This window comes from Meriones unguiculatus, chromosome 3, assembly GCF_030254825.1.
Source record: "Meriones unguiculatus strain TT.TT164.6M chromosome 3, Bangor_MerUng_6.1, whole genome shotgun sequence".
NCBI lineage: Eukaryota > Metazoa > Chordata > Mammalia > Rodentia > Muridae > Meriones > Meriones unguiculatus.
In genome coordinates this window covers 113,217,439-113,242,292 of record NC_083351.1, presented here as the reverse complement: position 1 = coordinate 113,242,292, position 24,854 = coordinate 113,217,439, and the positions used below count along the sequence as shown (strand labels likewise).

The 24,854-nt window shown below is 38.4% G+C and overlaps 1 pseudogene; it reads right to left on the bottom strand.

The window, feature by feature from the left end:
• Window positions 1-7,155: 7,155 nt before the first annotated feature.
• Window positions 7,156-9,605, bottom strand: LOC110566622 (RNA-binding protein EWS-like; annotated as a pseudogene).
• Between the last annotated feature and the right edge of the window lie 15,249 nt (window positions 9,606-24,854).

Sequence of the window (24,854 nt, the reverse complement as noted above, 5' to 3'; positions counted from 1 at the left end):
TATAATATAGGATAGTAATACTAATATCTACAGACCTTAGAGAGCTAAACAACAAGGACCACTTTAGGGAGAATGCTTAAATCTCATTCAGAATGCAAGTAGGATAGACACCTGAAGTGGTAGAAGAGAGGGAACAGGATGGGAGTCTATTATAAAGGGTCCTCTGAAAGGCTCCACCCACCAGGGAACCAAAGCAGATGCTGAGACTCAGCCAAACTTTTGGCAGAGAGCAGGAGTCTTATGGAAGAAGGGGGGGATAGAAGGACATGGAGGGACAGGAGCCCCACAAGAAGAGCAACAAAGCTAAAAGACCTGAGTCCAGAGGGTCTTTCAGAGACTGATGAATCAACCAAAGACATGGAATGGAACTAGACCCTTTGCTCAGAGGCAGCTCAATCTTCATGGGTATCTCCGAGTAAGGGATGCAGGAGCTGCCTTTGTCATGACCTCTTCTGCTCTGTCTGTTCTTTGATCCTTGCCCCTGGCCATGCGGCTTTGCCAAGTTACAGAGTAAGAGGATACAGAAGGTCCTGATGAGATTTGATAAGCTATGGACAGATGGCAGAGGAATCCCTTTCAGCGGACTTAGGCAAGGGGATAGGGGAGAAGAGGGATATAGGGTAGGACTGAGAGAAGTTGAGGGAGGGGGTTCAGTTGTGATATATAATGAATAAAAATAAGTTAAAATATTCATATAAAGTGTAAATATGTAGGGTTTTAAAGTTCTCTGTATCTGAATGTAGAAAATAATAAACAAGGCAGTAGTTGTCAAATAATTATTCCATATACAGTTATTACATAACATAAACAAGATACAGGCAAATATGCCTCATTTCCTTCTCTCACACATTAAGCAGATTTTCACTTTCAGCTTTTAAAATAGTTTGATATACATAGTGTATTCTTTGTTCAACACCTCCTTTTACCATTACAGTTTAGTGGTAGGTCATTATTTACCTGAATAGTCCATTTACTGCCTCTTGGTGTTCTTTCTCTATGTGTACATGCGCATTTCAGTCTGGATCATATGTAAAATTGTAGAGTTCTGCTGAAAACCAGATTTCTTTGATGAAGTTTCTCACCAGCTAATCTATCTGAAGAGTCTGTCATCTCTCCTCTATCGACATTATACATTCACACATCTATTACAGCATGAATCCTTGTCTGTGCTGACTGCTTTTGTCAATTACTCTAGAAATAAATTACAGTATAAAATAAACTGGAAAAAAGCCACATCCTATGTTCTTTTTTCTCAAGTACTTAGCTGAATATATGATTTGATGTGTAATTATCCAAATTTCTACTTAGCTTTATATCTTTGACCTGAGAGTCATAAAAAGAAGAAAAATAAAAAAATTCTAACTCCAGGCAAAACTGTGTATTCTAATAATTACCAAGACTCAATTATAGGCTATAGGCTTGAAATTCTAATAAAGAATATCATGTACTCTAATTATTCAAAAATAAAGGAAATAGATTTGTGCAAAAATAATGACTCTAGAGCAGTCATAAAATAAAGCATAAAATACAGGTTGTTGGCAAGTAGGATATTGACATTTAGAATTTCACAGTTTATTAAAAACAGCTTATTTTTAATTATGTGCATGATTATATGTGGGTAGGAGGGAAGATCATACTTTACTTTTAAATGCTGCTACATACGCTTAGGATATGTCAAATAAATCTGTATGTCACTCCCACCATTAAAAACAAAATAGGACATAGAAAGACCAGGAGGGGACAGGACCTCCAAAATGAGACCAACAGAGCCATAAAAACTGAGCCCTGGGGGCCCTGAAGAGAATGATACCCCAATCAAGGACAATGTATTGAGAGGACCTAAAACTCCAGCTTAGATGTAGCCCATAGACTCAGTCTCCAAGTGGGGTCCCTAGTAAGGGGAGCAGGGACTTTCTCTGGCATGAACTCAGTGCCAGGCTCTCAGATCACCTCTCCTTTGGGGATGCAGCCTTGCCAGGCCACTATGGGAGGGGCATAGTAAGAAGAATAGGGAGGGCGGGTGGGATTGGGGGAAGATGAGAGAGGGGACCACAGCTGGGATACAAATTGAATAAATTGTATTAATAGATAATAACCAAAAAAAATTAAAAACTGCTAGAGAATAAGTTAAGTTACTTCTACTACTATTTTTAAGCCAATCAAAATTCTTCCTTCTGCGAGGCTAAGCACTGCACTCAGGGTCAGCCACTTTCAAACCAGAGAAGAGCATGTCTGATTGCATGCGGGTTGATGACCCAGGTCCCGCCTCTGAGAAAAAGGTATCAGATGGGTCTGATGCTCTTTGGGTGGATGACACCTAAATGAATATCGGTACAAAGTCCCAATTTATTTCTAATATCAGAGATCAGACCTCTACTCTTGCCTGTTGCGTCTAAAACAAAAAGGGGGAACTGTAGAGAGCTGCGAAATGCCATGCCTTAAAGATGGAGCTGGTTTCTGCCTTCCACCTTCCCGATGGTGAGTGCTCTCTGTCACAAACAACTCCATATTTGGCTAAGGCTGAGGATCTGGCTTGCTTCCATGTATGTGGACCTATCTGCATTGCCCACGTGGAACGCTGGGGTTGGCTACCCAGAGGCTATTTAAGCTGTGGGCTGGCTTTCCCCAGGGTCAGATGATTGTTCAAGGTTCCTGAATAAACTGCATTGAAAAAAAAAAAAAATTCTTCCTTTGCTGAGAATTTCAAAACTGCATTATTAAAACTGAGTACAGATAAATCAAATATCATGTTAAACTTGAGTTTATTTTATTGACAATAGGGCTTCATTAAAAATGGAATAATTAATGAAAGATGAGGAGTGTAAGATAATGAAGGAAAAAGCCCGGATAAAGCCATAACTAAGCTTTTTAGTCTTCAGAATGTGGTACAAGCTTTCCTTTCAGACTTCTCAAACTACGTGTTATAAATATACTAGCATAGGGTTCAAAGTAGTACATGGAATAACATTAAGTTATACCTTGCTTTAATTGAAAAAGGCAACAATCTTGTCTCCTTTGAGAAGATCTTATACTCATTATGTTGCACATTGTCTGACATTTTGGAAGTAATTATGGGATATTTTTAATTAATTATTGAGGAAGAAATAAGAAAAAAATGTCAGAGGAAAAAGATAAAGAAAAATCAATATTGGTGGCATTATTATAAAACAGGATTTCTAAATTAATGAGTAGGACTATTTATTACAATTCCTATTTTGCCTTTGTATAGTTTTAAAGTCTTTGGTTCTCAGATAGCTGTGAGTATGTAGAAGTCTTTCACAACTTCTTAAACATGCTTAATAAAAGACTTAAAATCAACTTGATGCAGCATAAATTTGAACAATTAATATCACATAAATTCATACCATGTAGATGCCATAATTAGCTATTTCACTAACAAATAAGCCAAGCAACCTAAAACTAATTGTGCCATTATTTATTCTGAGAAATTGGAAAACAAAGAATGTCTTCAATTCTCTTGGTGAGTCAACAGAGCAGAATAATAAGGCAAAGTAAGTATCAATTTAGCAGTCATAAATACAAATAAGCACAAATATCCAGTAGAATTAATTAACATGGTGAACTTTTATTAAAGGTCAAAATACTTGGGCTAAATATTAATCTCCTTCTTCTGTTAGAATCAAACAACAAATACAAGGAAATATTTTAATTTTTCTGATTTTAACGTCAGTATTAAAAGTTAGCAAACTATTTTTATAAAATATTAGCAATGATGGTAGAAGCATTAAGCAAGAGAAACATTTGATTGTTCATGAGCTGCCTGAGAACTCTTGCTTGACTGGGGCAATGGATTTTCTTTACCTTTGGTTTTTACTGTTAAGCTATAGGAATTACTACTGGAGATATTGTACACTGTGAGACTTCCAATATACCAAGAACAGAGAAGCTGTAAATTGCAGGAAATCTATTTTGAGACACCATGGGGGAAAGTTACAATAAGACTGATGAAGGTTAAATAACACATATATTTTGGGCAATGCTACAAATCTGTGGTAGCTGAAACCAGCAAAAGTGGGTAATGTCTGCTATTGTAAAACAAAAAGGACTTGTTTGGAGTTGCAAGGGTAAAATGGTGTTGCAGTCTTCGGAAACTTGCGATGAATGAGAACTTTCTTTGTGTGGCATTTGTCACCTCTCACCAGTTTACTTGTGTGCATATTCTTCAATATTTATATTTATCTACCTGTAAACAGCATTATGCTTCTTCAAAGAAAACAGAAATCTTTTGGGAAGGAATTAATACAATTTCAAAACATAACATGTGTGCTACTAATACGCATGCAGTATTAAAATATTTCACATGATGATAACAGCTGTTAGTAGAAACCCTGACTAATGTGTTGAATAAAAGGCCACAGTGCAAGTAAATCATTAAGATGTCCTACTAAAGCAGAGGGCAAGACCACATTTGAGAAAAAGGCACAGGAGGGTAGAGCCATGCTATGCAGAAAGTGCTAATTACCACAGTGTTCACTGAACCATCAGTAAACACGGGGATTGCTTTCCTATGCTATTTAATGTCATTTATTCAGGATATGTCCTTTATTGCTGCATTCTTTATGTTGATTTTCAAGCATAATATGTTTGTCATCGGAAATTGCTTTTTCACGATTCTATTTCTTCCATTTTATTACTACATATTATATAAAATTGTGTGTTAAATACATGTGTGGCATGTACTTCCACCATATTTCCATTCCAGTAACATTCCTTTTTTTTCACTTCTCTTTCCTAATACCCTTTCTCTTCCTAAATAAACCTCTTTTTGTTTTCATCATACAAAATCTGTATTTTACATGTCAGAAATGATGTAACATTCCACTTTTCTGAGTTTGACTTGCAAATGACACTATATTTTATTTTGTAACTTCAAGATTTTTTATTATCTTGTTACAGCTTTGTAAAGCAAAGACTTTTGGAAGATATGATTAGTGTCTTTGAGGTTTGGGGAGCACACATGTTTCTTAATGAACGTGATAAACCTGATGTATCAGTCTGGGCCAAAGCATGGACAAATTTCACACAGAACTCCTGTCAGTGTTTCTCCCAGGCTTGGAGTTACCTTGATATAGACATATCTGTTATGGGTAAGTTCAAAGGTAATTTTATCATTGGCCCTGAGGGACAAGGACAATAAGTGGAACACAGCAAAATTCTGAAAGCAGCTGTTATTCTATGAGTAATAAAGTATTTTATCTCAGGCTTCCAATCTCTGTTCTCTGCCATAGTCTCCGAAACTGTGGAATACCCAATTTATGTGCATTTCCTTTGTGATGGTGGCTTTCTGATCATGCAGTCACAAGAGGAATGTATGTAATACTATACTTATGACATTCAATTTTATTTTTGATATATGAAGTCATTAGAAATGCACCTGTACTAGCTTACACACTACCTAAGAATTCTGACCTTCCACAGCATACCTCATACTTGTCTTTGGGAAAATGCCTTACTCTTAGCTCAAAATTCCTTTGAGCTCATAATCTCATAACCTTGCATGAGCCGCCCTGAGTGCTGGGATTCCATTCTTCTTCCATCACATATCAGCTAGCATTTTCTAAAGGCTAAAACTGAATGAATTCCTACTTTGTCTTTGATTAGATGATGCATGGCCAGAATTAAAAAGCAAACCTTCTGTGGCCTGGCAAAGCTGCAGGGGAAGGGGGCGGTGGTCACAGAGCCAACCACTGAGTTCATGTCAGAGACAGTTCCTGTTTCCCTTACTAGGGAATCCACTTGGAGACTGAGCTTCCATGGCCTACATCTGAGCAGGGGTTCTAGGTTACATGCATGCATGGTCCTTGGTTGGAATATCAGTCTCAGAAAAGACCCCTGTGCCCAGATATTTTGTTTCTGTTGTTCCCCCTAGGGAGCTCCTGTCCTCTCCAGGTTTTACAACTCCACCTTCTTTCATATGATTCCCTGCACTCTGCCCACATTGCAACCAGTCCTGATGATACCTGATAAGCTAGGGTCTGACGGAAGGGGAGGAGGACCTCCCCTATCAGTGGACTTGGAGAGGAGCATGGGAGGAGATGAGGGAGTGAGGGTGGGATTGGGAGGGAATGAGGGAGGGGGCTACAGCTAGGATACAAAGTAGATAAAATGTAATTAATGTAAAAAGTTAATTAACACAAAGCAAACTTTCAGATTTAACTATGGTCAGTTTTAAGAGATTGGTGTGAAGAGGCATTTTGCTTCCAAAGTACTACTTAAAACTATATTTCAAGCTTGACTTTGATCAGACAATAATAATCAGACAGAATAATAACTCTCATGGTGAAAGTGACAATCCTTGGTCTTTTTGCAGGAAAAGGGATTCATTTTCTGGATATTAACTATAATTCCTTGTGTCTGTATTGCACACCATGAGAACCTCAGTTCCTTGTAGTTTTTCAAGAAAAGACTAAGGCAGCTTTTCCAACAATACATTTTAAACACTACAGTAAATCTTTGTGGACAAATTGCTCAGAAGTATCCAGTGACAACCTCACTGTCTCATCACAATTTATTGTCTGTTTGTCTCATTTCCCATCTTCATTCTGATTTCCCTGTGAAAAGATATTGCATGTATTTTAAAACTTAAAGACAACAGAAGTCTCCTTGAAAGGATACATTCAAAGTCCTATGGGAGGAAAGCAGCAGGTTAGGACTTGCACAAGATAGTTTGACTGAAGGGTTTTTGTTTTTTGTTATTTTTTTCAGTGAATCACACTTTTCTGCTAATCCTGTGCACCTACCCTGTATTGTGATGCATGCTAGACACAATGATATTAGAATTGATCTTTTTGTGACAGTTTATAAACATTCATAATTTTATTTAAAAAAAAATCACAACCATGTTACATTTAGAGGCCCTCTTGGTTCTCAATAATGATACTGAGCATTCTCACATGGGGTTCCCATTTTTAAACCTTAAAACAAACATCTTTAAAACAGAGAAACAAACAAACAAAAAACTCAAACAACAACAACAACAAAAAAAAAACACTCAGCACACTACCATTTAACTTGTTAGTTAGACAAGGAATAATTATAAGGTTGTGGCCAACATTATAAAGATGAAATTATACATTTAAACCATTTTCTGGTTTAAAAAAATAAATCTGGTCATCAGTGCAGTTCTGCAAGTCTCTAGTAGAGCTGGTCTCTTCATTCCTGATGGTGCTTGCCTTTATTGATTTTCCCAGGTCCTTCATGTCCACCTCTTCTTCCTCCCATCTGTTCCATCAAAGGTCCAGGAGGTCCTCCAGGACAACCTCGTCTCCCTCCACGGAAGCCATCTCAGTCCATGCCACGGCTACCGAGGAAGCCACCTCTGTCTCCACCTCTGCCACCTCAGAACATTCCTCCAGGTCCACCACGGTCCATAAGTTCACCTCTTCCTCCTCGAATACCATCAGGGCTGCCTTGGCCATGGTCACCACCTGAAGATGGAAAGGGTTGCGGAGAAAGCTCCCAGGCTTAGGGGCCTTATGTTGGTTACATTCTGTTCTCCAGGCACTGTTCTGGTTTCCACAGCCCAAACTGGGACACTGCCAGTAACCAACTCAGTGTTGGACTTTTCTTCCTCCAGAGGGGTTCCCTCTTGAGCCCCAAGGACCTCTTAGGGATAAACCTCTGACTCCTTCACCACCTCTCATGTGGTCCCTGGGTCCTCCAGGACCTCCTGTGCCACCAGGACCTCCACAAATTAGTGGAGGCATCTCTCTTCCCTCACGAGGTGGCATGCTACCCAGCTTGCTGTACATTAGAGGTTTCTTTTGGGCAAGAGAAACTTTTAAGTTTGCTTTCTTGACAATCTTTCCCATCAAACTATTCTACAGCAGCCTTGGTAGTTGGCAGATCATCTTCATAGGAAACTGTGGCATCACTTTCAGGCTTTCCTGTCTCCTTATCAATGTAGCTATGGATCATGGGTTGCCCAGTTCTCTTGTTCACCTTGACAACCCTACAATGCTTAAAGAAATTTTCCAGACAAGGAGGAGGGTTCCTTTCTCCACATCCTCTCCAGCATTTGTTGTCACTTGAGTTTTTGACCTTAGCTATTCTGATAGGTGTAAAGTGAAATCTCAGGGTCATTTTGATTTGCATCTCCTTGATGACCAAGAGCATTTCTTTAGGTGTTTCTCTGTTTTTCAATATTCCTCTATCAAGAATTCTCTGTTTAGCTCTGTACCCATTTTTTAATTGGGTTACTTGATTTGTGGTTGTTTAACTTCTTCAGTTCTTTACATATTCTGGATATTAGCCCTTTGTCAGATATGCTTTACCAGCCACAGAGGAAGACAATACAGCCAGTCACCAGTCGTGATGAGAAGTGATAACTTAGGTTCAGAGGAAAGGGGAGGAGGACCTCCCCTATCAGTGGACTTGGGGAGGGGCATGGGAGGAGTTGAGGGAGGAAAGGTGAGATTGGAAGGGGATAAGGGAGGGGACTGGGATAAAAAGTGAATAAACTGTAATTTATTAAAAAAAATAAAAATGTCTGCTAGATCATCCAGAATCACATTGTCATTTAATCCTTGCACATAAATTGCACTGTTGTCAGAGTCTTCATCAAGATCTATAGGAAGGCCTAGATCAAGATCTGGTCTTTTATCCATGAGTCCATCAGGCTTATTGAAGGTACCTCGGTCTCCAGCGCCCATTCCACCATGTCTTCCTCCCTGCCCAGTACTGCTCATGCCTCCACTATCAAATTCCCCTCTTTCCCTACCCCTCTTCCCACTCATGACCCTGTTCTTTCCTGGTATGGAAAATCCTCCAGACTACTGCCCATAAACACCCATGCTACTGGGGTGGTCCTGTCGAAATGAACTCTACTGCCCATACCTGCTGCTCTGTTGGTTATATTGGCTTGGAGTTTGGCTGTTAGGACCCAGCCTAAGGGGAGTAACTAGTGGGAGGTGGCTGCCCATACCTGCCTTTTGACCATAGCTACTGTGCTGTCGATAGCTGCTCAGCTGCCCATAGGTGTTCTTCTGAGAGAAATTGGTCTGATCATCTACACAGCTGTGAAGAGGAGTAGCTGGTAAGAGGAAAGGATGGAGCTACATAGGGTAGCTCCTAGGCACTGAAGATAACTGTAGTTACTCTGCCCATATCCTAGTCGAGGTTGGTTATAACCCCTGTGCTAGACTGAAGTTGATTTTTCTCAGAGGGCTTGTTACTATTCTGGGGTCTTGTAGGTGCAGTGGCTGCTGGTTGCTGGCCATAGGCTGGGTAGGCAGGTTGGGAGTCATAGGCAGACTGAGCTGCATAAGAGGCCTGGGTGGTGGTGACTGTAACAGCGGTGGTCTCATAAGCACCAGTGCCATATCCTTGGACAGGCTAGCTGTATGCCTGGAGGCTGCTGGAGTGCTATAAGAAGTCACATATGCAGTCTGCCTATAGGTGACATTGGTCTGAGCCTGGGTATAGCTGACATCAGTAGGCTGTCCATAGGTTCCGTTGCTTTGTTGTCCATATGCCTGGGGGAGGGGGGTGCTCTGTGCTTGTCCTTGAGTTGTCTCGGTGGTGTAAGCACTGTAGCCCTACTGAGCTGCAGCTTGGCTGTAGGTACTGTAATCCATGACTACCATTTTCTCTTCTTCTTACTAGTTCTCTCAGTCGGTCTCTAGAAGTGCTTATTTTTATGTTCTTATTCACTTTCTTGATTTTGTAATTAAAGAAACAACTGACTAATCTATGATTTATCTATGGTGTAATTTATCCTAAACATGATTTTTATTATTCTAAATGCCACTGTTTGTGTTGTCTCCTGCTAGCAGGATATGCAGAAGTGGTGACAAGAAGATCACGGATTCAAGGCTATCCTGGAGTATACATTTATAAGTCAATAAATAAATACTAGTGCGTAAGATTATTGTCTCATTTTCTACACTGAACGCAAGGGGAATTCTACTACAGAATTCTTAAATCTTACAAAAATTATATTTGTGATTTTTATACAGCAAAATATTTTGTGTAAATTCACCCCAGCCCCCTTTCCTCTAACTTTCCTTATAATCCCCACCACTTTTTCATCCCAGCTTCGGAATTGCTAAATCTTTTAAAGCTCTTTGTGTATATTTAAATTTGTTTCTCAGTCTTAATATATCTTTTTTGACCTACAAAATGAATTAAATGTCAGATGTTAAATTTGATTTGCATTTATAAAGTTCTTTCACGTAAAGCGCACATATCTACATCTTACCTCAGATGTGACTGGAGGCAATTGCTTTAAGTGCGCAGCTCAATATACTTACATCTGTCTGTAGGTCTTCATTGCCACAGTTGTGTATATCGCCATCCGCCACGCTTTTAAATGTCCTCAGTGCAAAGCATAAGTCTCACGAGACATGTACTTGGCATTAGGCTTGAATCAATTTATTAACTTAACCTTGCTGTCTTTGCCTCTCAAGATTGGATGAAAAAATTATGGCCTATGGTCAAAAATTTAAGACTTGGGCTGGAGTAAGGAACTAATGAGTTCACGTTGTTTGAATGAAAACTGATGTTCACTCAAAAAGAAAAAGTATCTGGAGTGTTTCTGGTAGCATTCAAATATTTTCTTTTGTTTATTAACTAACCTTTACCATATTTTACAGAGGATCTAACACAATCTGTTTTTAGTATTTTATATTAAAACATAGGACAGAACAAAACAAATACATAATAATAAAAATTATCATAAAATAACATTTTAATATGTGAAATATTGCTACGGATATGAAACACCTTCACCTAAACAATACTAAGAATTAATATTTCCCCAGCTTTCTGGAAGTGTTTCTAGCCAAGGTAAACCTTTTTAAGTAAATTTCCAAGTTCCCACTCCAGAGAGACATTAAATCAGAAACTTTCATTTGTGTGTAAAAAAACGTGTGTGTAAAAAAAAAGGGAGAAAATAGATAATATTTAAACTTGCTTGTCTTTTCATCTTAAAATTAAGTACTGTGCATGAAAAGTTTGCTCAATTTTAAAAATACACAAAATGTAGTTATGGCTATAATATGTTACTATTACCTTATATGATAAAATTATCTTAATGAATTTTAACTTTGCCAAGTTTACCCTCAGAAATCCTTTCCTTAAGTTATTTTCACAACATTGAATTCAGTATAAATAGACAATACCATATCTCTGGAAACCTATTCAAGCAAACTGTCATTTACTGCTATGTACATATTGAGCTATTGCAAAAACATGATCAATTACGAAACTATTTTCAGACCATTGGATTGTGTATTGCCTATATATACCAATATTTTAAAGTAATATTTTAATTGCCATGAGACATAATTAAACTTTCATGATATATAATTCCACAGGCCTTGACCTAAGATTCTGATAAGAACTTATATAAGTTCAAGTAAATAGTTATGAAAATGAGTTACCACATATAGTTGGAACGTATTTTAGTATGTTAGTAGAATAATAATCAGTGTTTTGATTAGCAGTATTTTGACAATATCATCCCAGTATGTTTGTTTTTTCTAATTTATTTTCTTAAAAAATAAATATATCATAGTGAATAACTTTTCTAATGTGATGCTTTGGAGGTCCTTATACATCTTATACATATCAGACAAGTTATCCCACAGAGATTTTCATGCTATCAAATGCCCTAGTAATACACTGAATCAGACATCAGTTACATAACAACTTTTATTGTTATTGTTGTTGTATATAGTTTTCTTTTTATTAACTTATTTCTCATGTGTTACATCCCAACCAAAATTTCTCCTTCCTTCTCTCCCCCCAGTCCCTCCCATTCCAAGCAACTACTTCTTCCCTGATCACTTCTCCATTTCCCTTCAGAAAAGGTCAGGTCTAGCTGGGTGTGGTGGCACACACCTTTAATCCCAACATTAACTGAGGCAGAGGCAGGCAGATTGAGGGTAGCCTGGTCTACAAAATGAATCCAAGACAGCCAAGGCTACACATAGAAATCCTGTCTCAAAAAACCAAACCAAAAAACAAACAAAAACTAATCTTTTCTAAAAGACTATCCAGCAGTGTATCAAAGCAGATATTGAAACTCATTACCAAACTCTCTGGGCAGAGAGCAGGGAATCTTAGGAAAGAAGGGGGAGATAGTAAGACCTGGAGAGGACAGGAGTTCCACAAGGAGAGCAACAGAACCAAAATATCTGGGTACAAGGGTCTTTTCTGAGACAGATACTCCAACCAAGGACATTCATGGAGATAACCTAGAACCCCGGCTCAGGCGTAGCCCATGGCTGCTGAGTATCCAAGTGAATTCTTTAGTAAGGGGAAGAGGGACTGTCTCTGATATAAGCTCAGGGGCTAGCTCTTTGACCACCTCCCGCTGATGGGGAAGCAGTCTTGCCAGGCCACAGAGGAAGACAATGTAGCCAGTTCTGAGGAGACCTGATAAACTAGGGTCAGATGGAAGGGGAGGAGGACCTCCCCTATCAGTGGACTTGGAGACGGCATGGGAGGAGATGAGGAAGTGAGAGTGGGATTGGGAGGGAATGAGGTAGGGAGCTGCAGCTGGGAAAGAAAGCAAATAAACAGTAATTAGCATAAAAAATAAAAATTTAATTGAAAAATACCCATCTTACACACAAAATCTAAAATGTTACAGTACATGTTTTAAATAATTGTAGAGACAAAATTATCTTTTACTATATTTTTTCTTGTAATTAGAGATAAGATTTAAAAAGCATTGGTTTGGATCCAAGATGGTGGCACCGGGAGGACACTGTGTCTGAGGAGCAGGATAGCAGTGTTGACACAGTGACCAAGAGATTGAACTCTAGGCCCTAAAACACCAGCAATTGTGATTCTTAGGTGAGAGGAAATCCCAAGGTGTGGGAAGCAATCTGGTCAACTCTCAGGTCACCCAATTAAACCCAGAAGAGTTCCCCAGTCCGGGCAGGAACTCAGTCATCAGACCCACAAATCTGCCTGTCCTGATCACGTTCCCAGGCTGAACTGTGGGTACCAAAACACCAGAGACTGGGATTCCCAGTTGTGAGAAAACCCCACAAGGAAGGAAGCAAATGAGACTGACCTCAGTCCCAGTTTTCCCTGGAAAAGGTCCCAGGAACAAGTGGGCTTACCACCGATAGCCCAGAGACCTACTATGCAACTGACTCTCCCTCACAGAAAGAACTGTGCGACCCAGGGCACATAAGACTGGGTTTCCTTGTAGGTAGAAAACCCAGAGCGAATATAAAAGCAAGTCCCAGCTTAGGGCACTCAGCCAACCCCCCAACCACACACTGAAAAGTTCTTAGGAATTTCCAAGGTCCCTGCAGGCACCCAGTCGCCAGCTTGGAGCCACTATCCACCTGCATGTTCTACGTTCCACCACAGACGAAACTGTGGACTTCAAAACACCAAAGACTGAGTCTCCATGTTGAGAGAAAACCTCACGGTGGGTGGGAAACATCTGGCCCTACTTAAGGATACCCAGCTCCGAAAAAGTTTCTAGGTCCCCCAGGCCCAAGCTCTAGACTCCTGTTGCATGCACAAGAGCTCTGCTCACCTGTCACTGATTACCACTTGGGTACTGGGGCACACAGCTCCAACCTCAGACCTAGAGAAGCCTGGGATCCCCAAGATCTGCCCCTAGATACTGCTCCAAGGGGCAACCAGTTATCCCTAAATAAACAGACCAAACCGCGAGGTGCCCATGTTACATCAGCAGTTCACCAAATTTACAGCAAGAAACCCAGAAGCAGGACAGCTGTCTCTAGCACTTCTCCTGGTGAGAGGAGAGCCCCCTTGACTAACAAAGACCACAGTTACCACTCAGGTAATATGCCTGAGGTGAAATGTGGCAATTCCTGAAGAACACCAGCCATTCAGTGACCATACCCCAAAAAACTGAGGAGGCCTCCTTCAGGAAAAGTCATCTTCCTGCCAAGGGAATTTTCCCCACCCCAAGATTTCAGGTAGCACCAGAAACAAACAGCCAACACCTAAGATAGCCCAATGGGTAGAGGCCAGCATAAAAGCTCAACCAACAAAAGACAGAGCAATATGGCATCTCCACAACGCAGTTATCCAAGGGCAAGCAGCCCTGGACACCCCAGCATAAATGAAATTCAAGAAGATGACCTTACATCTATGCTGATGAGGAGGGTAATAAAGGAAACAAAATGCATAAAGAATTAGAGGAAGATAAAGTCAAAGAGATTATGGCCATCTGTAAAGAAATGGAGAAAGATAAAGGCAAACAGATTATGGCCATCAGCAAAGAAATACAGGAAGATGCAACCAAACAGTTAGTGACCTTTAGAGAGGAAATAGTTAAATCACTGAAAGAAATAAAAGAAACAGAGGAATGTTCAAACAAACAGCTGAAGGAATTGAAGGAAAAACAGCAAAATACAGTCAGAGAGGTGAAGGAAATCAACAAAATGGTTCAAGATCTGAAGATAGAATTGGAAAAATTAAAAAAAAATGTAGGAAATCATGGAGAGAAAGAACTTAGGGAAGAAAACAGGAACTATAGAGGTAAGCATAACCAATAGAATACAAGGGATGGAAAAAAAATCTCAGGTGTGGAAGATACAATGGAAGAAATTGATGTATCCTACAAAGAAAATGTTATATCTAGAAAATTCCTGACAGACTGTCCAAGAAATCCAAGACAACATGAAAAGACAAAACCTAAGAATAATGGGAAGAGAGGAAAAAGAAGATTCCCTGCTCCAAGGCCCAGAAAATATTTTCAACAAAATCATTGAAGAAAATTTCCCCAACTTAAGGGAGAGGCCAATAAGAATAAAAGAGGCCTACAGAACACCCAATAAATTAGACCAGAAAAGAAAATCCTCCCTCTACATAATAATCAAAACACTAAGTATACAGAACAAAGATAACATACCTAAAGCTGCAAGGGAAAAAGGCCAAGTAACATATAACTGAAAAACTGATCAGAATCACACCTGACTTTTCCACAGAGACTATGAAAGCCAGAGGGCCTGAAAGGATATCATGCAGACCCTAAGAGAACACAGATGTCAGCCCAGGCTACTATGCCCAGCAAAACTCTCAGTCATCATAGATGGAGAAAACAAGATATTCAACATCAAAAACAAATATCAACAATACCTACCCACAAATCCCTCATTACAAAAGATACTAGAAGGAAAAATAGAACTCAGGAAAGCTAACTACATTCAGGAAAACACAGGAAATAAAAAAATCTCACTACAGCCAAACTAAAAGTAGCCAAGCACACAAACACACTACCACAACCAACATCAAAATCAAAGGATCTAACAGCCACTGGTCATTAATCTCATTCAACATCAATGGACTGAACTGTCCAATAAAAAGACACAGACTAACAGAATGGATGCATAAACAAGATCCAACCATCTGTTGTATACAAGAAACACACCTAAGTCACAAACATGGATATTACCTGAGAGGAAAGGGCTGGAAGACGGTTTTCCAAGCAAATGGAAGGAGTAGGCATTCTAATATTTAATAAAATAGACTTTCAGCCAAAATTAATAAAAAGAGATGGGGAAGGACACTTTATACTCATTAAGAGAAAATTCCACTAGGAAGACATCACAATCCTGAACATCTATGCCCCAAATACAAGGGCATCCACATTTGTAAAAGAAACATTAATAAAACCACACATTGATCCCCATGCATTAATATTGGGAGACTTCAACACACCACTCTCAATGAAGGACAGGTCAACAAAACAAAAATTAAACAAAGAAAAAAATAACTAACAGACGTCGTGAATCGAATGGGCCTAATAGACATCTACAGAAACTTACACACAAACACAAAAGAATTTACCTTCTTCTTAGAACCTAACGGAACCTTATCCAAAATACACCATTTAGTTGGTCACAAAGTGAGCCTCAACATATACAAGAAGATTGAAATAATCCCTTGTATCCTGTCTGATCACCATGGAATAAAGCTGGACCTTAACAACAACAGAAATAGCAAAAAGTCTACACACACGTGGAAACTGAACAACTTGCTACTCAATGACAGCTGGGTAAAGGGAGAAATAAAGAAAGAAATCAAAGATGTCCTAGAATTCAATGAAAATGAAGACACAACATACCCAAACTTATGGAACACAATGAAAGCAGTGATAAGAGGAAAGTTCATGGCACTAAGTGCCTTCAAGAAGAAATTTGAAACATCTCACACAAGCAACTTAAAGGCTCACCTGAAAGCCCTAGAGAAAAAGAAGTAGACACACCCAAGAGGAATAGATGGTTGCAGATAATCAAACTCAGGGCTGAAATAAATAAATTAGATAGACAAACCTTTAGCCAAACTAATTGAGAGGTAGAGAGACATCATTCAAATCAACAAAGTCAGAAATGAAAAGAAGAACATAATAACTGACAGGGAGGAAATCCAAACAATAATTAGGTCTAATGTCAATATCTTATACATGACAAAATTTGAAAATCTAAATGAATTGGACAATTTTCTCAATCTATTCCACTTGCCAAAGATGAATCAAGACCAGGTAAATCAATGAAATAATCCTATATCCCCTAAGCAAATAGAAACGATCATCAAAATCTCTCACAAAAAAAAAAAAAATCCTAGGACCAGATGGTTTCAGAGCTGAATTCTACCAAATTCTTTCAAAGAAGAGCTAACACTAATGCTTTTCAAACTATTTCAAAAAATAGAAACATAAGAAACGTTATGAAACACATTCTATGAAGCCCCAGTCACCTTGATGCCTAAACCTCACAAAGAGCCAACAAAAAAAAGAGAGAGAGACAGAGAGAGAATGAGAGAGAGAGAATTTCAGGCCAACCTAGCTTAAGAACATGATGTGAAAATACTCAATAAAATACTCACAAACTGAATCCAAAAACACATCAAAGATACCATCCACTATGACCAAGTAGCCTTCATCCCAGCCATGCAGGGGTGGTTTAATATATGGAAATCCATCAATGTAATCCACCATATAAACAAACTGAAAGAAAATGACCACATGATTATCTCCTTAGATGGTGAAAATCATTTGATAAAATCCAACATTCAATTATGTTTAAAGTCCTGGAGAGATCAGGGTCATAAGGCACATACCTAAACATAGTAAAAGCAATATACAGCAAGCCTATAGCCATCATCAAACTAAATGGAGAGAAACTTAAATCAATCCCACTGAAATCAGAGACAAGGCATGGCTACCCACTGTCTCCATATCTCTTCAACATAGTACTTGAAGTCCTAGCTAGAGCAATAAGACAATTAAAGGAGATCAAGGTGATTCAGTTCAGAAAAGAAGAAATGAAAGTATCACTATTTGCAAATGATATGATAGTATACATGAGTGACTCCAAAAATTCTACCAGGGAACTCCTATAGCTGATAAACACTAGTGGCCTAGTGGCTAGATACAAAATCAACTCAAAAAATTAGTAGCACTCCTGTATACAAAAGACAAAAAGACTGAGAAAGAAATTAGTGAAACAACAGCATTCACAATACCCACAAAGGACATAAAGTACCTTGGTGTCACTCTAACCAACTAAGTCAAAGACTTGTATGAAAAAAAAAAAAAACCTTTTAGTCTCTGAAGAAAGATATAAAAGAAGATATTAGAAGATGGAAAGATCTCCCATGCCCAGGGCTTGGCAGGTTTAACATAGTAAAAATAGCCATCTTACCAAAAGCAATCTACAGATTCAATGCAATTCCCATCAAATTGCCAACACAATTCTTTATAGACCTGGAAAGAAAAATTCTCAATTTCCTATGGAATAACAAGAAACCAAGAATTGCTAAAACAATCCTATACAATAAAAGATCTTCTGGAGCTATCTCCATCCCTGATCTCAAGTTGTACTATAGAGCAACAAGTATAAAAAATGCATGGAACTGGCATACAAAAAGACTGGTGGATCAATGGAATAGAAGACCCAAAAATAAACCCACATACTTATGGACACCTGACTTTTGACAAAGAAGCCAAAACCATCCAATGGAAAAAAGATAGCACTTTAAACAAATGTTGTTGGACTAACTGTATGTCTACATGTAGAAAAATGCAAATAGATCCATACTTATCACGCAGCACAAAACTAAATTACAAGTAGATCAAAGACCTCAATATAAAAATGGAAACACTAAACATGTTAGAAGAAAAAGTGGAGAAGAGCCTTGAACTCATTGGTACAGGACACAACTTCCTGAACAGAACACCAACAGCACAGGCTCTAAGAGCAACAATCAATAAATGGGACCTCATGAAACTGAAAAGCTTCTGTAATGCAAAAGACATTGTCATCAAAACAAAACAACAGCCTACAGATTGAGAAAGGATCTTCATCAACCCAGTATCTAAGAGAGGGCTGTTATCTGAGATATATAAAGAACTCAAGAATTTAAACAGCAACAAATCAGCTAATCCAATTTAAAAATGGGATACAGAGCTAAACAGAATTCTCAATAGATGAATATCAAATGGCAGAGAAACACTTAAAGAAATCCTCAACATTGTTAGTCATCAGGGAAATGCAAATCAAAACACCTTAAGCACATCAGAATGGCTAAGATCAAAAACTCAAATGACAACACATGCCAGAGAGGATGTGGAGAAAGGGGAACTCTCCTCCATTGCTCGTGGGAATATAAAATTGTACAGCCCCTCTGGAAATCAATCTGGCACTTTCTCAGACAATTAGGAATATCACTTCCTCAAGATACAGCTATACCATTCCTAGGCATATATCTAAAAGATGCTCAAGAAAATGAGGGCATTTTCTCAACCATCTTCATAGTAGCTTAATTTGTAATAGCCAGAAGCTGGAAACAACCCAGATGCTCCTCATTTGAGGAATGGATACAGAAATTGTGGTACATTTTCACAGTGGAATACTACTCAGCAATTTAAAACAAAGATATCATGAAATTTACAGGCAAATAGTGGGATCTAGAAAAGATCATCCTGAGTGAGGTATCACAGAAGCAGAAAGACACACATGGTATATACTCACTTATAAGTGGATATTAGACATATAATATAGGATAATCATGCTAAAATCTGTACACCTAAAGAAGCTAATCAAGAAGGAGAATTCTGGCTAGGATGCTCAATCTTAATTCAGAAAGGCAAAGGAGATGGACACAGGAAGAGGGAGAAAACAGTAAACAGGAGCCTATCACAGATAGCCTCTGAAAGACTACCTAGCAGTGTACCAAAATATGTGCTGAGATGCCTAGCCAAAGTTTAAGCAGAGTGCAGGGAATCTTATGAAAGAAGGGGGAGAGAGAAAGACCAGGAGGGAGCAGGAGCTCCACAAAGGGAGCAACAGAACAAAAAAATCTGGGCACAGGAGTCATTTCTGAGTTAGATGTTCCGAACAAGGACCATGAATGGAGATAGCTTATAACCCCTACACAGAATTAGCCTAAGGCCGCTCAGTATCCAAGAGGGTTCCCCAATAATAGGACCAAGGACCATTTCTGACATGAACTCATGGGCTGACTCTTGGATCACCTCCACCTGGGGGGGGGGGGGAGAGCAGCCTTACCAGGCCACAGAGGAATGCAATGAAGCCAGTCCTGATGAGACCTTATAGACTATGGTCAGATGGAAGGGGAGGAAGATCTCCCCTATTGTTGGACTGGGGGAGAAGCATAGGAGAAGTGGGAGAGAGGGTGGGACTGGGAGGGGATGGAGGTTACAAATGGGATACAAAGTAAGTAAAGTATAATTAATAGAATAAAAAAGTTTAAAAAAAACCATTGGTTTAAAAATAAAAAGAAAAGGATAGGCCTTTCAGAGATATCAATCAGACATGCGATTAAGTTGCAGCAAAACTAGTTACATTTAAGGATTAAAAAGAAGAAATATTATCTTATTTGAGAAAGAACACATTTATTATTAACATTTTTCTTGTATTTGAATAAGATAAAGCTTCATTGCAGAACAATGCTAAATAAGTCTATCAAAGATAGGTATTGCATTTAAATTTGTTGCCACGTAGCAACAGAGCATTGGAATATACAAATTATTGCATGGCATAACTTAATGGTAAACAACCATATCTTTAATGACAGGGAATGACACTGATTCTCATTGACTGACAGATCAAATAAAGAAAATAATTTTCTTATGGGGTATTTCTGCAACAAAACTTATTAAATTTAAGATACATTTGATATGTAAAATTTGTTATCGAAAAATAGCCATATTGTACATTAACTTCTTGTGAAAATTAAAGATAAAATTAAAATATAGATAAAATTAAATAATCTATATTGGTCATCTGTTAAATTGTTATATAATCTAGATGTGACAGCATTCGGATATCTGAAAGGCCATGCCTGCCAGAAAAAGTTGTGCCTTATTCAGTCATCATCAAAGAATCTTCCTCTTGTAGCAGATGAGAATGAATACAGAAACCCACAGCTATACAGTACACACAAAAGATCTTCAAACACAGAGCTGTAAATGAGATGTCTCCATCAATTCCATTCCCTAAGAGTTTAAGAAACATCATCAAAAAAGAGGCAGAAGGAGTGGGAGGGACAGAGGACACTAGGATAATAAGGATCTCTAAAGTTGAGCAAAGCTCATACAGATTCAGTGGCTGAATCAGCATGCATAGGGCTTACAAGGGCCAGCACCAGGTCTTCTGTGTATATGCTGTAACTTTTACTTTAGTTCTTTTATGGAAGTCCTAAATGTGTAAATGAGTGGGTCTCTGATTCTTTTGCCTGATCTTGGGACTCTTATATATATATATATTGTTGTTATTTTTGGCTTGGCTTGCCCAACTTTAATATGATGGTTTTCATTTTGTTTCATTGTATTTTATTTTGTTATGTTTGTTATTATATTCTAGAATCCTGTTCTTTTTTTAAATTAACTTATTTTTTGTTAATTACAATTTATTCATTTTGTATCCCAGCTATAGCCCCCTCTCGAGTCCACTCCCAATACCATCCTTCATCCTTCTTCTCCTCCCATGTCCAACCCCCAGTCCACTGAGAGGGGAGGTCCTTCTCCCCTACCATCTAACCCTAGGCTCTCACCTCTCATCAAGACTGGCTGCATTGTCTTCCTCTTTGGCGTGGTAAGGCTGCTCCCCACTCAGGGGAAGGTGATCAAAGAGCCAGCCACTGAGCTCATGTCAGAGACAACTCCTGTTTCCCTTGCTAGAGAACCCACTTGGAGACAGAGCTGCCATGGGCTACATCTGTGCAGGGTTCTAGATTATCTCTATGCATGGTCCTTGGTTGGAATAGCAGTCTCTGTGCCCAGATTTTTGGTTCAGTTGCTCTACTTGTAGAGCTTCTGTCTCCTCCAGGTCTTTTTTTTTTATTCTTTTCCTTCTTTCTTTCTTTTTTAAAAGATAGACACAAAGGGGGTATATCTAGATGGGAGAAGAGGTGGAGAGGAACTGGGTAGAGTATAAGGAGGGGAAAGTATATTCAGATTATAATATATAATAAAATAATTTATGTATAATAAAAAGAGGAAAAAGGAAAAAAAGAAAGACTATCAATAATATTTAAATAAAGCACCAATTCTTAGATAACAAAACAAACACTTTGATTCTAAGCAGTGTGTTTAATAGTTACTTGAGTTTTGTTGGAAAATATATAGATACAGTTTTAAGCTATTGTTAACTCAAAATACATATCAAAAACTTGAAATTAATTTTGACTATACCATTATAAATATATGCATTACAATATAAAAGGATACCCACAACACAGCATTTATCAGTGAGATTATAAACTATTATTTTTATTTTTTTTAACTTTTAAAAATCTTGTTTTATTCTTTGTCAAAGATCAGGTGTCCATAAGTGTGTGGGTTTATTTCAGGGTCTTCTATTCGATTCCATTGATCCACCAGTAGGTTTCTATACCAGTAGCAAGCAGTTTTTTTTTTTTTTCTATTTTTTATTTATTTATTTATTTTTTATCAGTTACATTTTATTAACTGTATCCCAGCCATGTCCCGCTCCCTCATTCCCTCCCAGTCCCTCCCTCCCTCCCTCATCTCCACCGTGCCCCTTTCCAAGTCCACTGATGGGGGGGACCTCCTCTCCATTCATCTGATCCTGTTTTATCAGGTATCTTCAGGACTGGCTGCAAAGCCCTCCTCTGTGGCCTAACAGGACTGCTCCTCCCTTCGGGGGTGGGGAGACCAAAGAGCCAGTCATTGAGTTCCTGTTAGAAATAGTCCCTGTTCCCCTCACTTTGGGAAACCAATTGGTTACTGAGCTACCACAGGCTACATCTGAGTGGAGGTTCTAGGTTATATCCATACATGGTCCTTGGTTGAATGTCAGTCTCAGAAAAGACCCTGTGCCCAGATATATTTGGTCCTTGTGGAGCTCCTATCCTTTCCCCATCAGACTAACTCCCCTTCTTTCTTATGATTCCCTGTACTCTGCCAAAGGTTTGGTCATGAGTCTTTGCTTTGAAAACACTGCTAGTTAGAGTCTTTCAGATGCGCTCAGTAGACTCCTGTCATACGTTCAATGCACATCCCATCTGTCTTTCTAAATGAGGATTGATCATCTTACCCCATGTCCACTCAATTGATTATCTTTTTTAGGTGTATAGATTTCATTATGTTTATCATATCTTATAGATCTATATAAGTGAGTATATCCCATGTTTGTCTTTCTCCTTCTGGGATATTTCACTCAGAATGATCTTTTCTAGATCCCACCATTTGCCTGCAAATTTCATGATTTCCTCCTTTTTGATTGCTGAGTAGTATTCCATTGTATAAAAATACCACAATTTCTGTACCCATTCCAGCGTTGATGGACATCTGGGTTGTTTCCAGGTTCTGGCTATTACAAATAGAGCTGCTATAAACATGATTGAGCAAGTGTCCTCTTTGTGTACTTGAACAAACTTTGGGTATATACCTAGCAGTGGTATAGCTGGGTCTGGAGGAAGCACTATTCCTATTCGTCTTAGAAAGCGCCAGATATCTTTCCAGAGTGATTGTACCAGTTTACATTCCCACCAGCAGTGGAGGAGGGTTCCCCTTTCTCCACATCCTCTCCAGCATGTGTTATCACTTGAGTTTTTCATCTTGGCCATTCTGATGGGTGTAAGGTGATATCTCAGGGTCGTTTTGATTTGCATTTCTCTGATGGCTAATGAGGATGAGCATTTCTTTAAGTGTTTTTCTGCCATTCGATATTCCTCTGTCGAGAATTCTCTGTTTAGCTCTGTTCCCCATTTTTTAATTGGATTACTTGGTTTGCTGCTTTTCAGCTTCTTTAGTTCTTTGTATATACTGGATATTAGTCCTCTGTCAGATAAAGGGTTAGTGAAGATTCTTTCCCAATCTGTAGGCAGTCGTTTTGTTTTGATGATGGTATCCTTTGCTTTACAGAAACTTTTCAGTTTCATGAGGTCCCATTTATTGATTGTTGCTCTTAGAGCCTGTGCTGTTGGTGTTCTGTTCAGGAAGTTGTCTCCTGTGCCAATGAGTTCTAGGCTGTTCCCCACTTTTTTTTCCAATTGATTTAGGGTATCTGGTTTTATGTTGAGGTCCTTGATCCACTTTGACTTTAGTTTTGTGCAGGGTGATAAATATGGATCTATTTTCATTTTTCTGCATGTAGACATCCAGTTGGTCCAGCACCATTTGTTGAAGATGCTGTCTTTTTTCCATTGAATGGAATTGGCTTCTTTGTCGAATATCGAGTATTCATAGGTGTGTGGATTTAGTTCTGGGTCTTCTATGCGGTTCCATTGATCCTCCTTTCTGTTTCTATAGCAAGCAGTTTTTAGTATTGTTGCTCTATAGTACAGCTTGAGATCAGGGATGGAGATATCTTCAGAAGATCTTTTATTGTAGAGGAGGGAGGGAGCTACAGGGGGGATACAAAGTGAATAAAGTGTAATCAATAATAATAATAAAAAAGTATAGCTGAAAAAAAATTTAAAAAGCAAGTCTAATTTAAAAGAATGAGAGCGAGTTATTTCCTGCCTAAAAAGCATTTTGAATATGACATCAAAACAGGCTAAAATAAAAGAACTAAAAAACTAAAAAAAAAAAAAAATTATGTTTATGAGTCTGTACATCATGCCATGTCTGGCATCAAATTTACTACTGAAATTACAGGAGGTTGTGAACCACTGTGTAGGGGCTAGGAACTGTATTCTGACTCTCTACAAGAGCAATAAGTGCTTTTAAGTCCTGATGTATCTCTCCAGCACCAAGATTATAAATTAATGAATATCTTTAATAGATGAAATGTCTTAAAAATCAATGAACTAATATTTACCATGAAATATAAAAAAATAAAATATAACATCAAAGTTGTAGGAATACACAATTAAAAATTAATGTATTATTGCATAATAATGTAGTAGAGTGACAGGTGAATTGAGCAAATAAGCCATACCTAGGAAAATATCCTGTTTTCTGAAGTTCAAAAACCATGTAAAACTAACTTATGTTGTAAGAAACAGAACAGTAATTCAGTATTCTCCTTAAATATTAAAGTCATCAAACTATTGATTGTAATGCATATAGTTCTGATGTTTGTAATGGAAGAAAAACATGGACAATACAGAACTCCTTGTAGTTCTATTTACTGTTAATATGAATGGCTCATTTTAAATTTTATGTAGCTGTAGTTGTGGTATCCCAAAGAAGGAAGATTTTCCCCACACAATCTAATGTTGCTTAAACTAAGGACAAAGAAAGAGCTCCAGGAGTCTATAAACAGTAGATTCAGGTTGCTATATAAATAGTGGATATAGTTTGGATATGTGTTGTCTTTCAAAATGGCTGGACTGTGTTCTAGGCTTACTTTCCAAGGTTTGGCATTTTTGAGAAATATGATCAGCCCTTTAGATGATCTAAA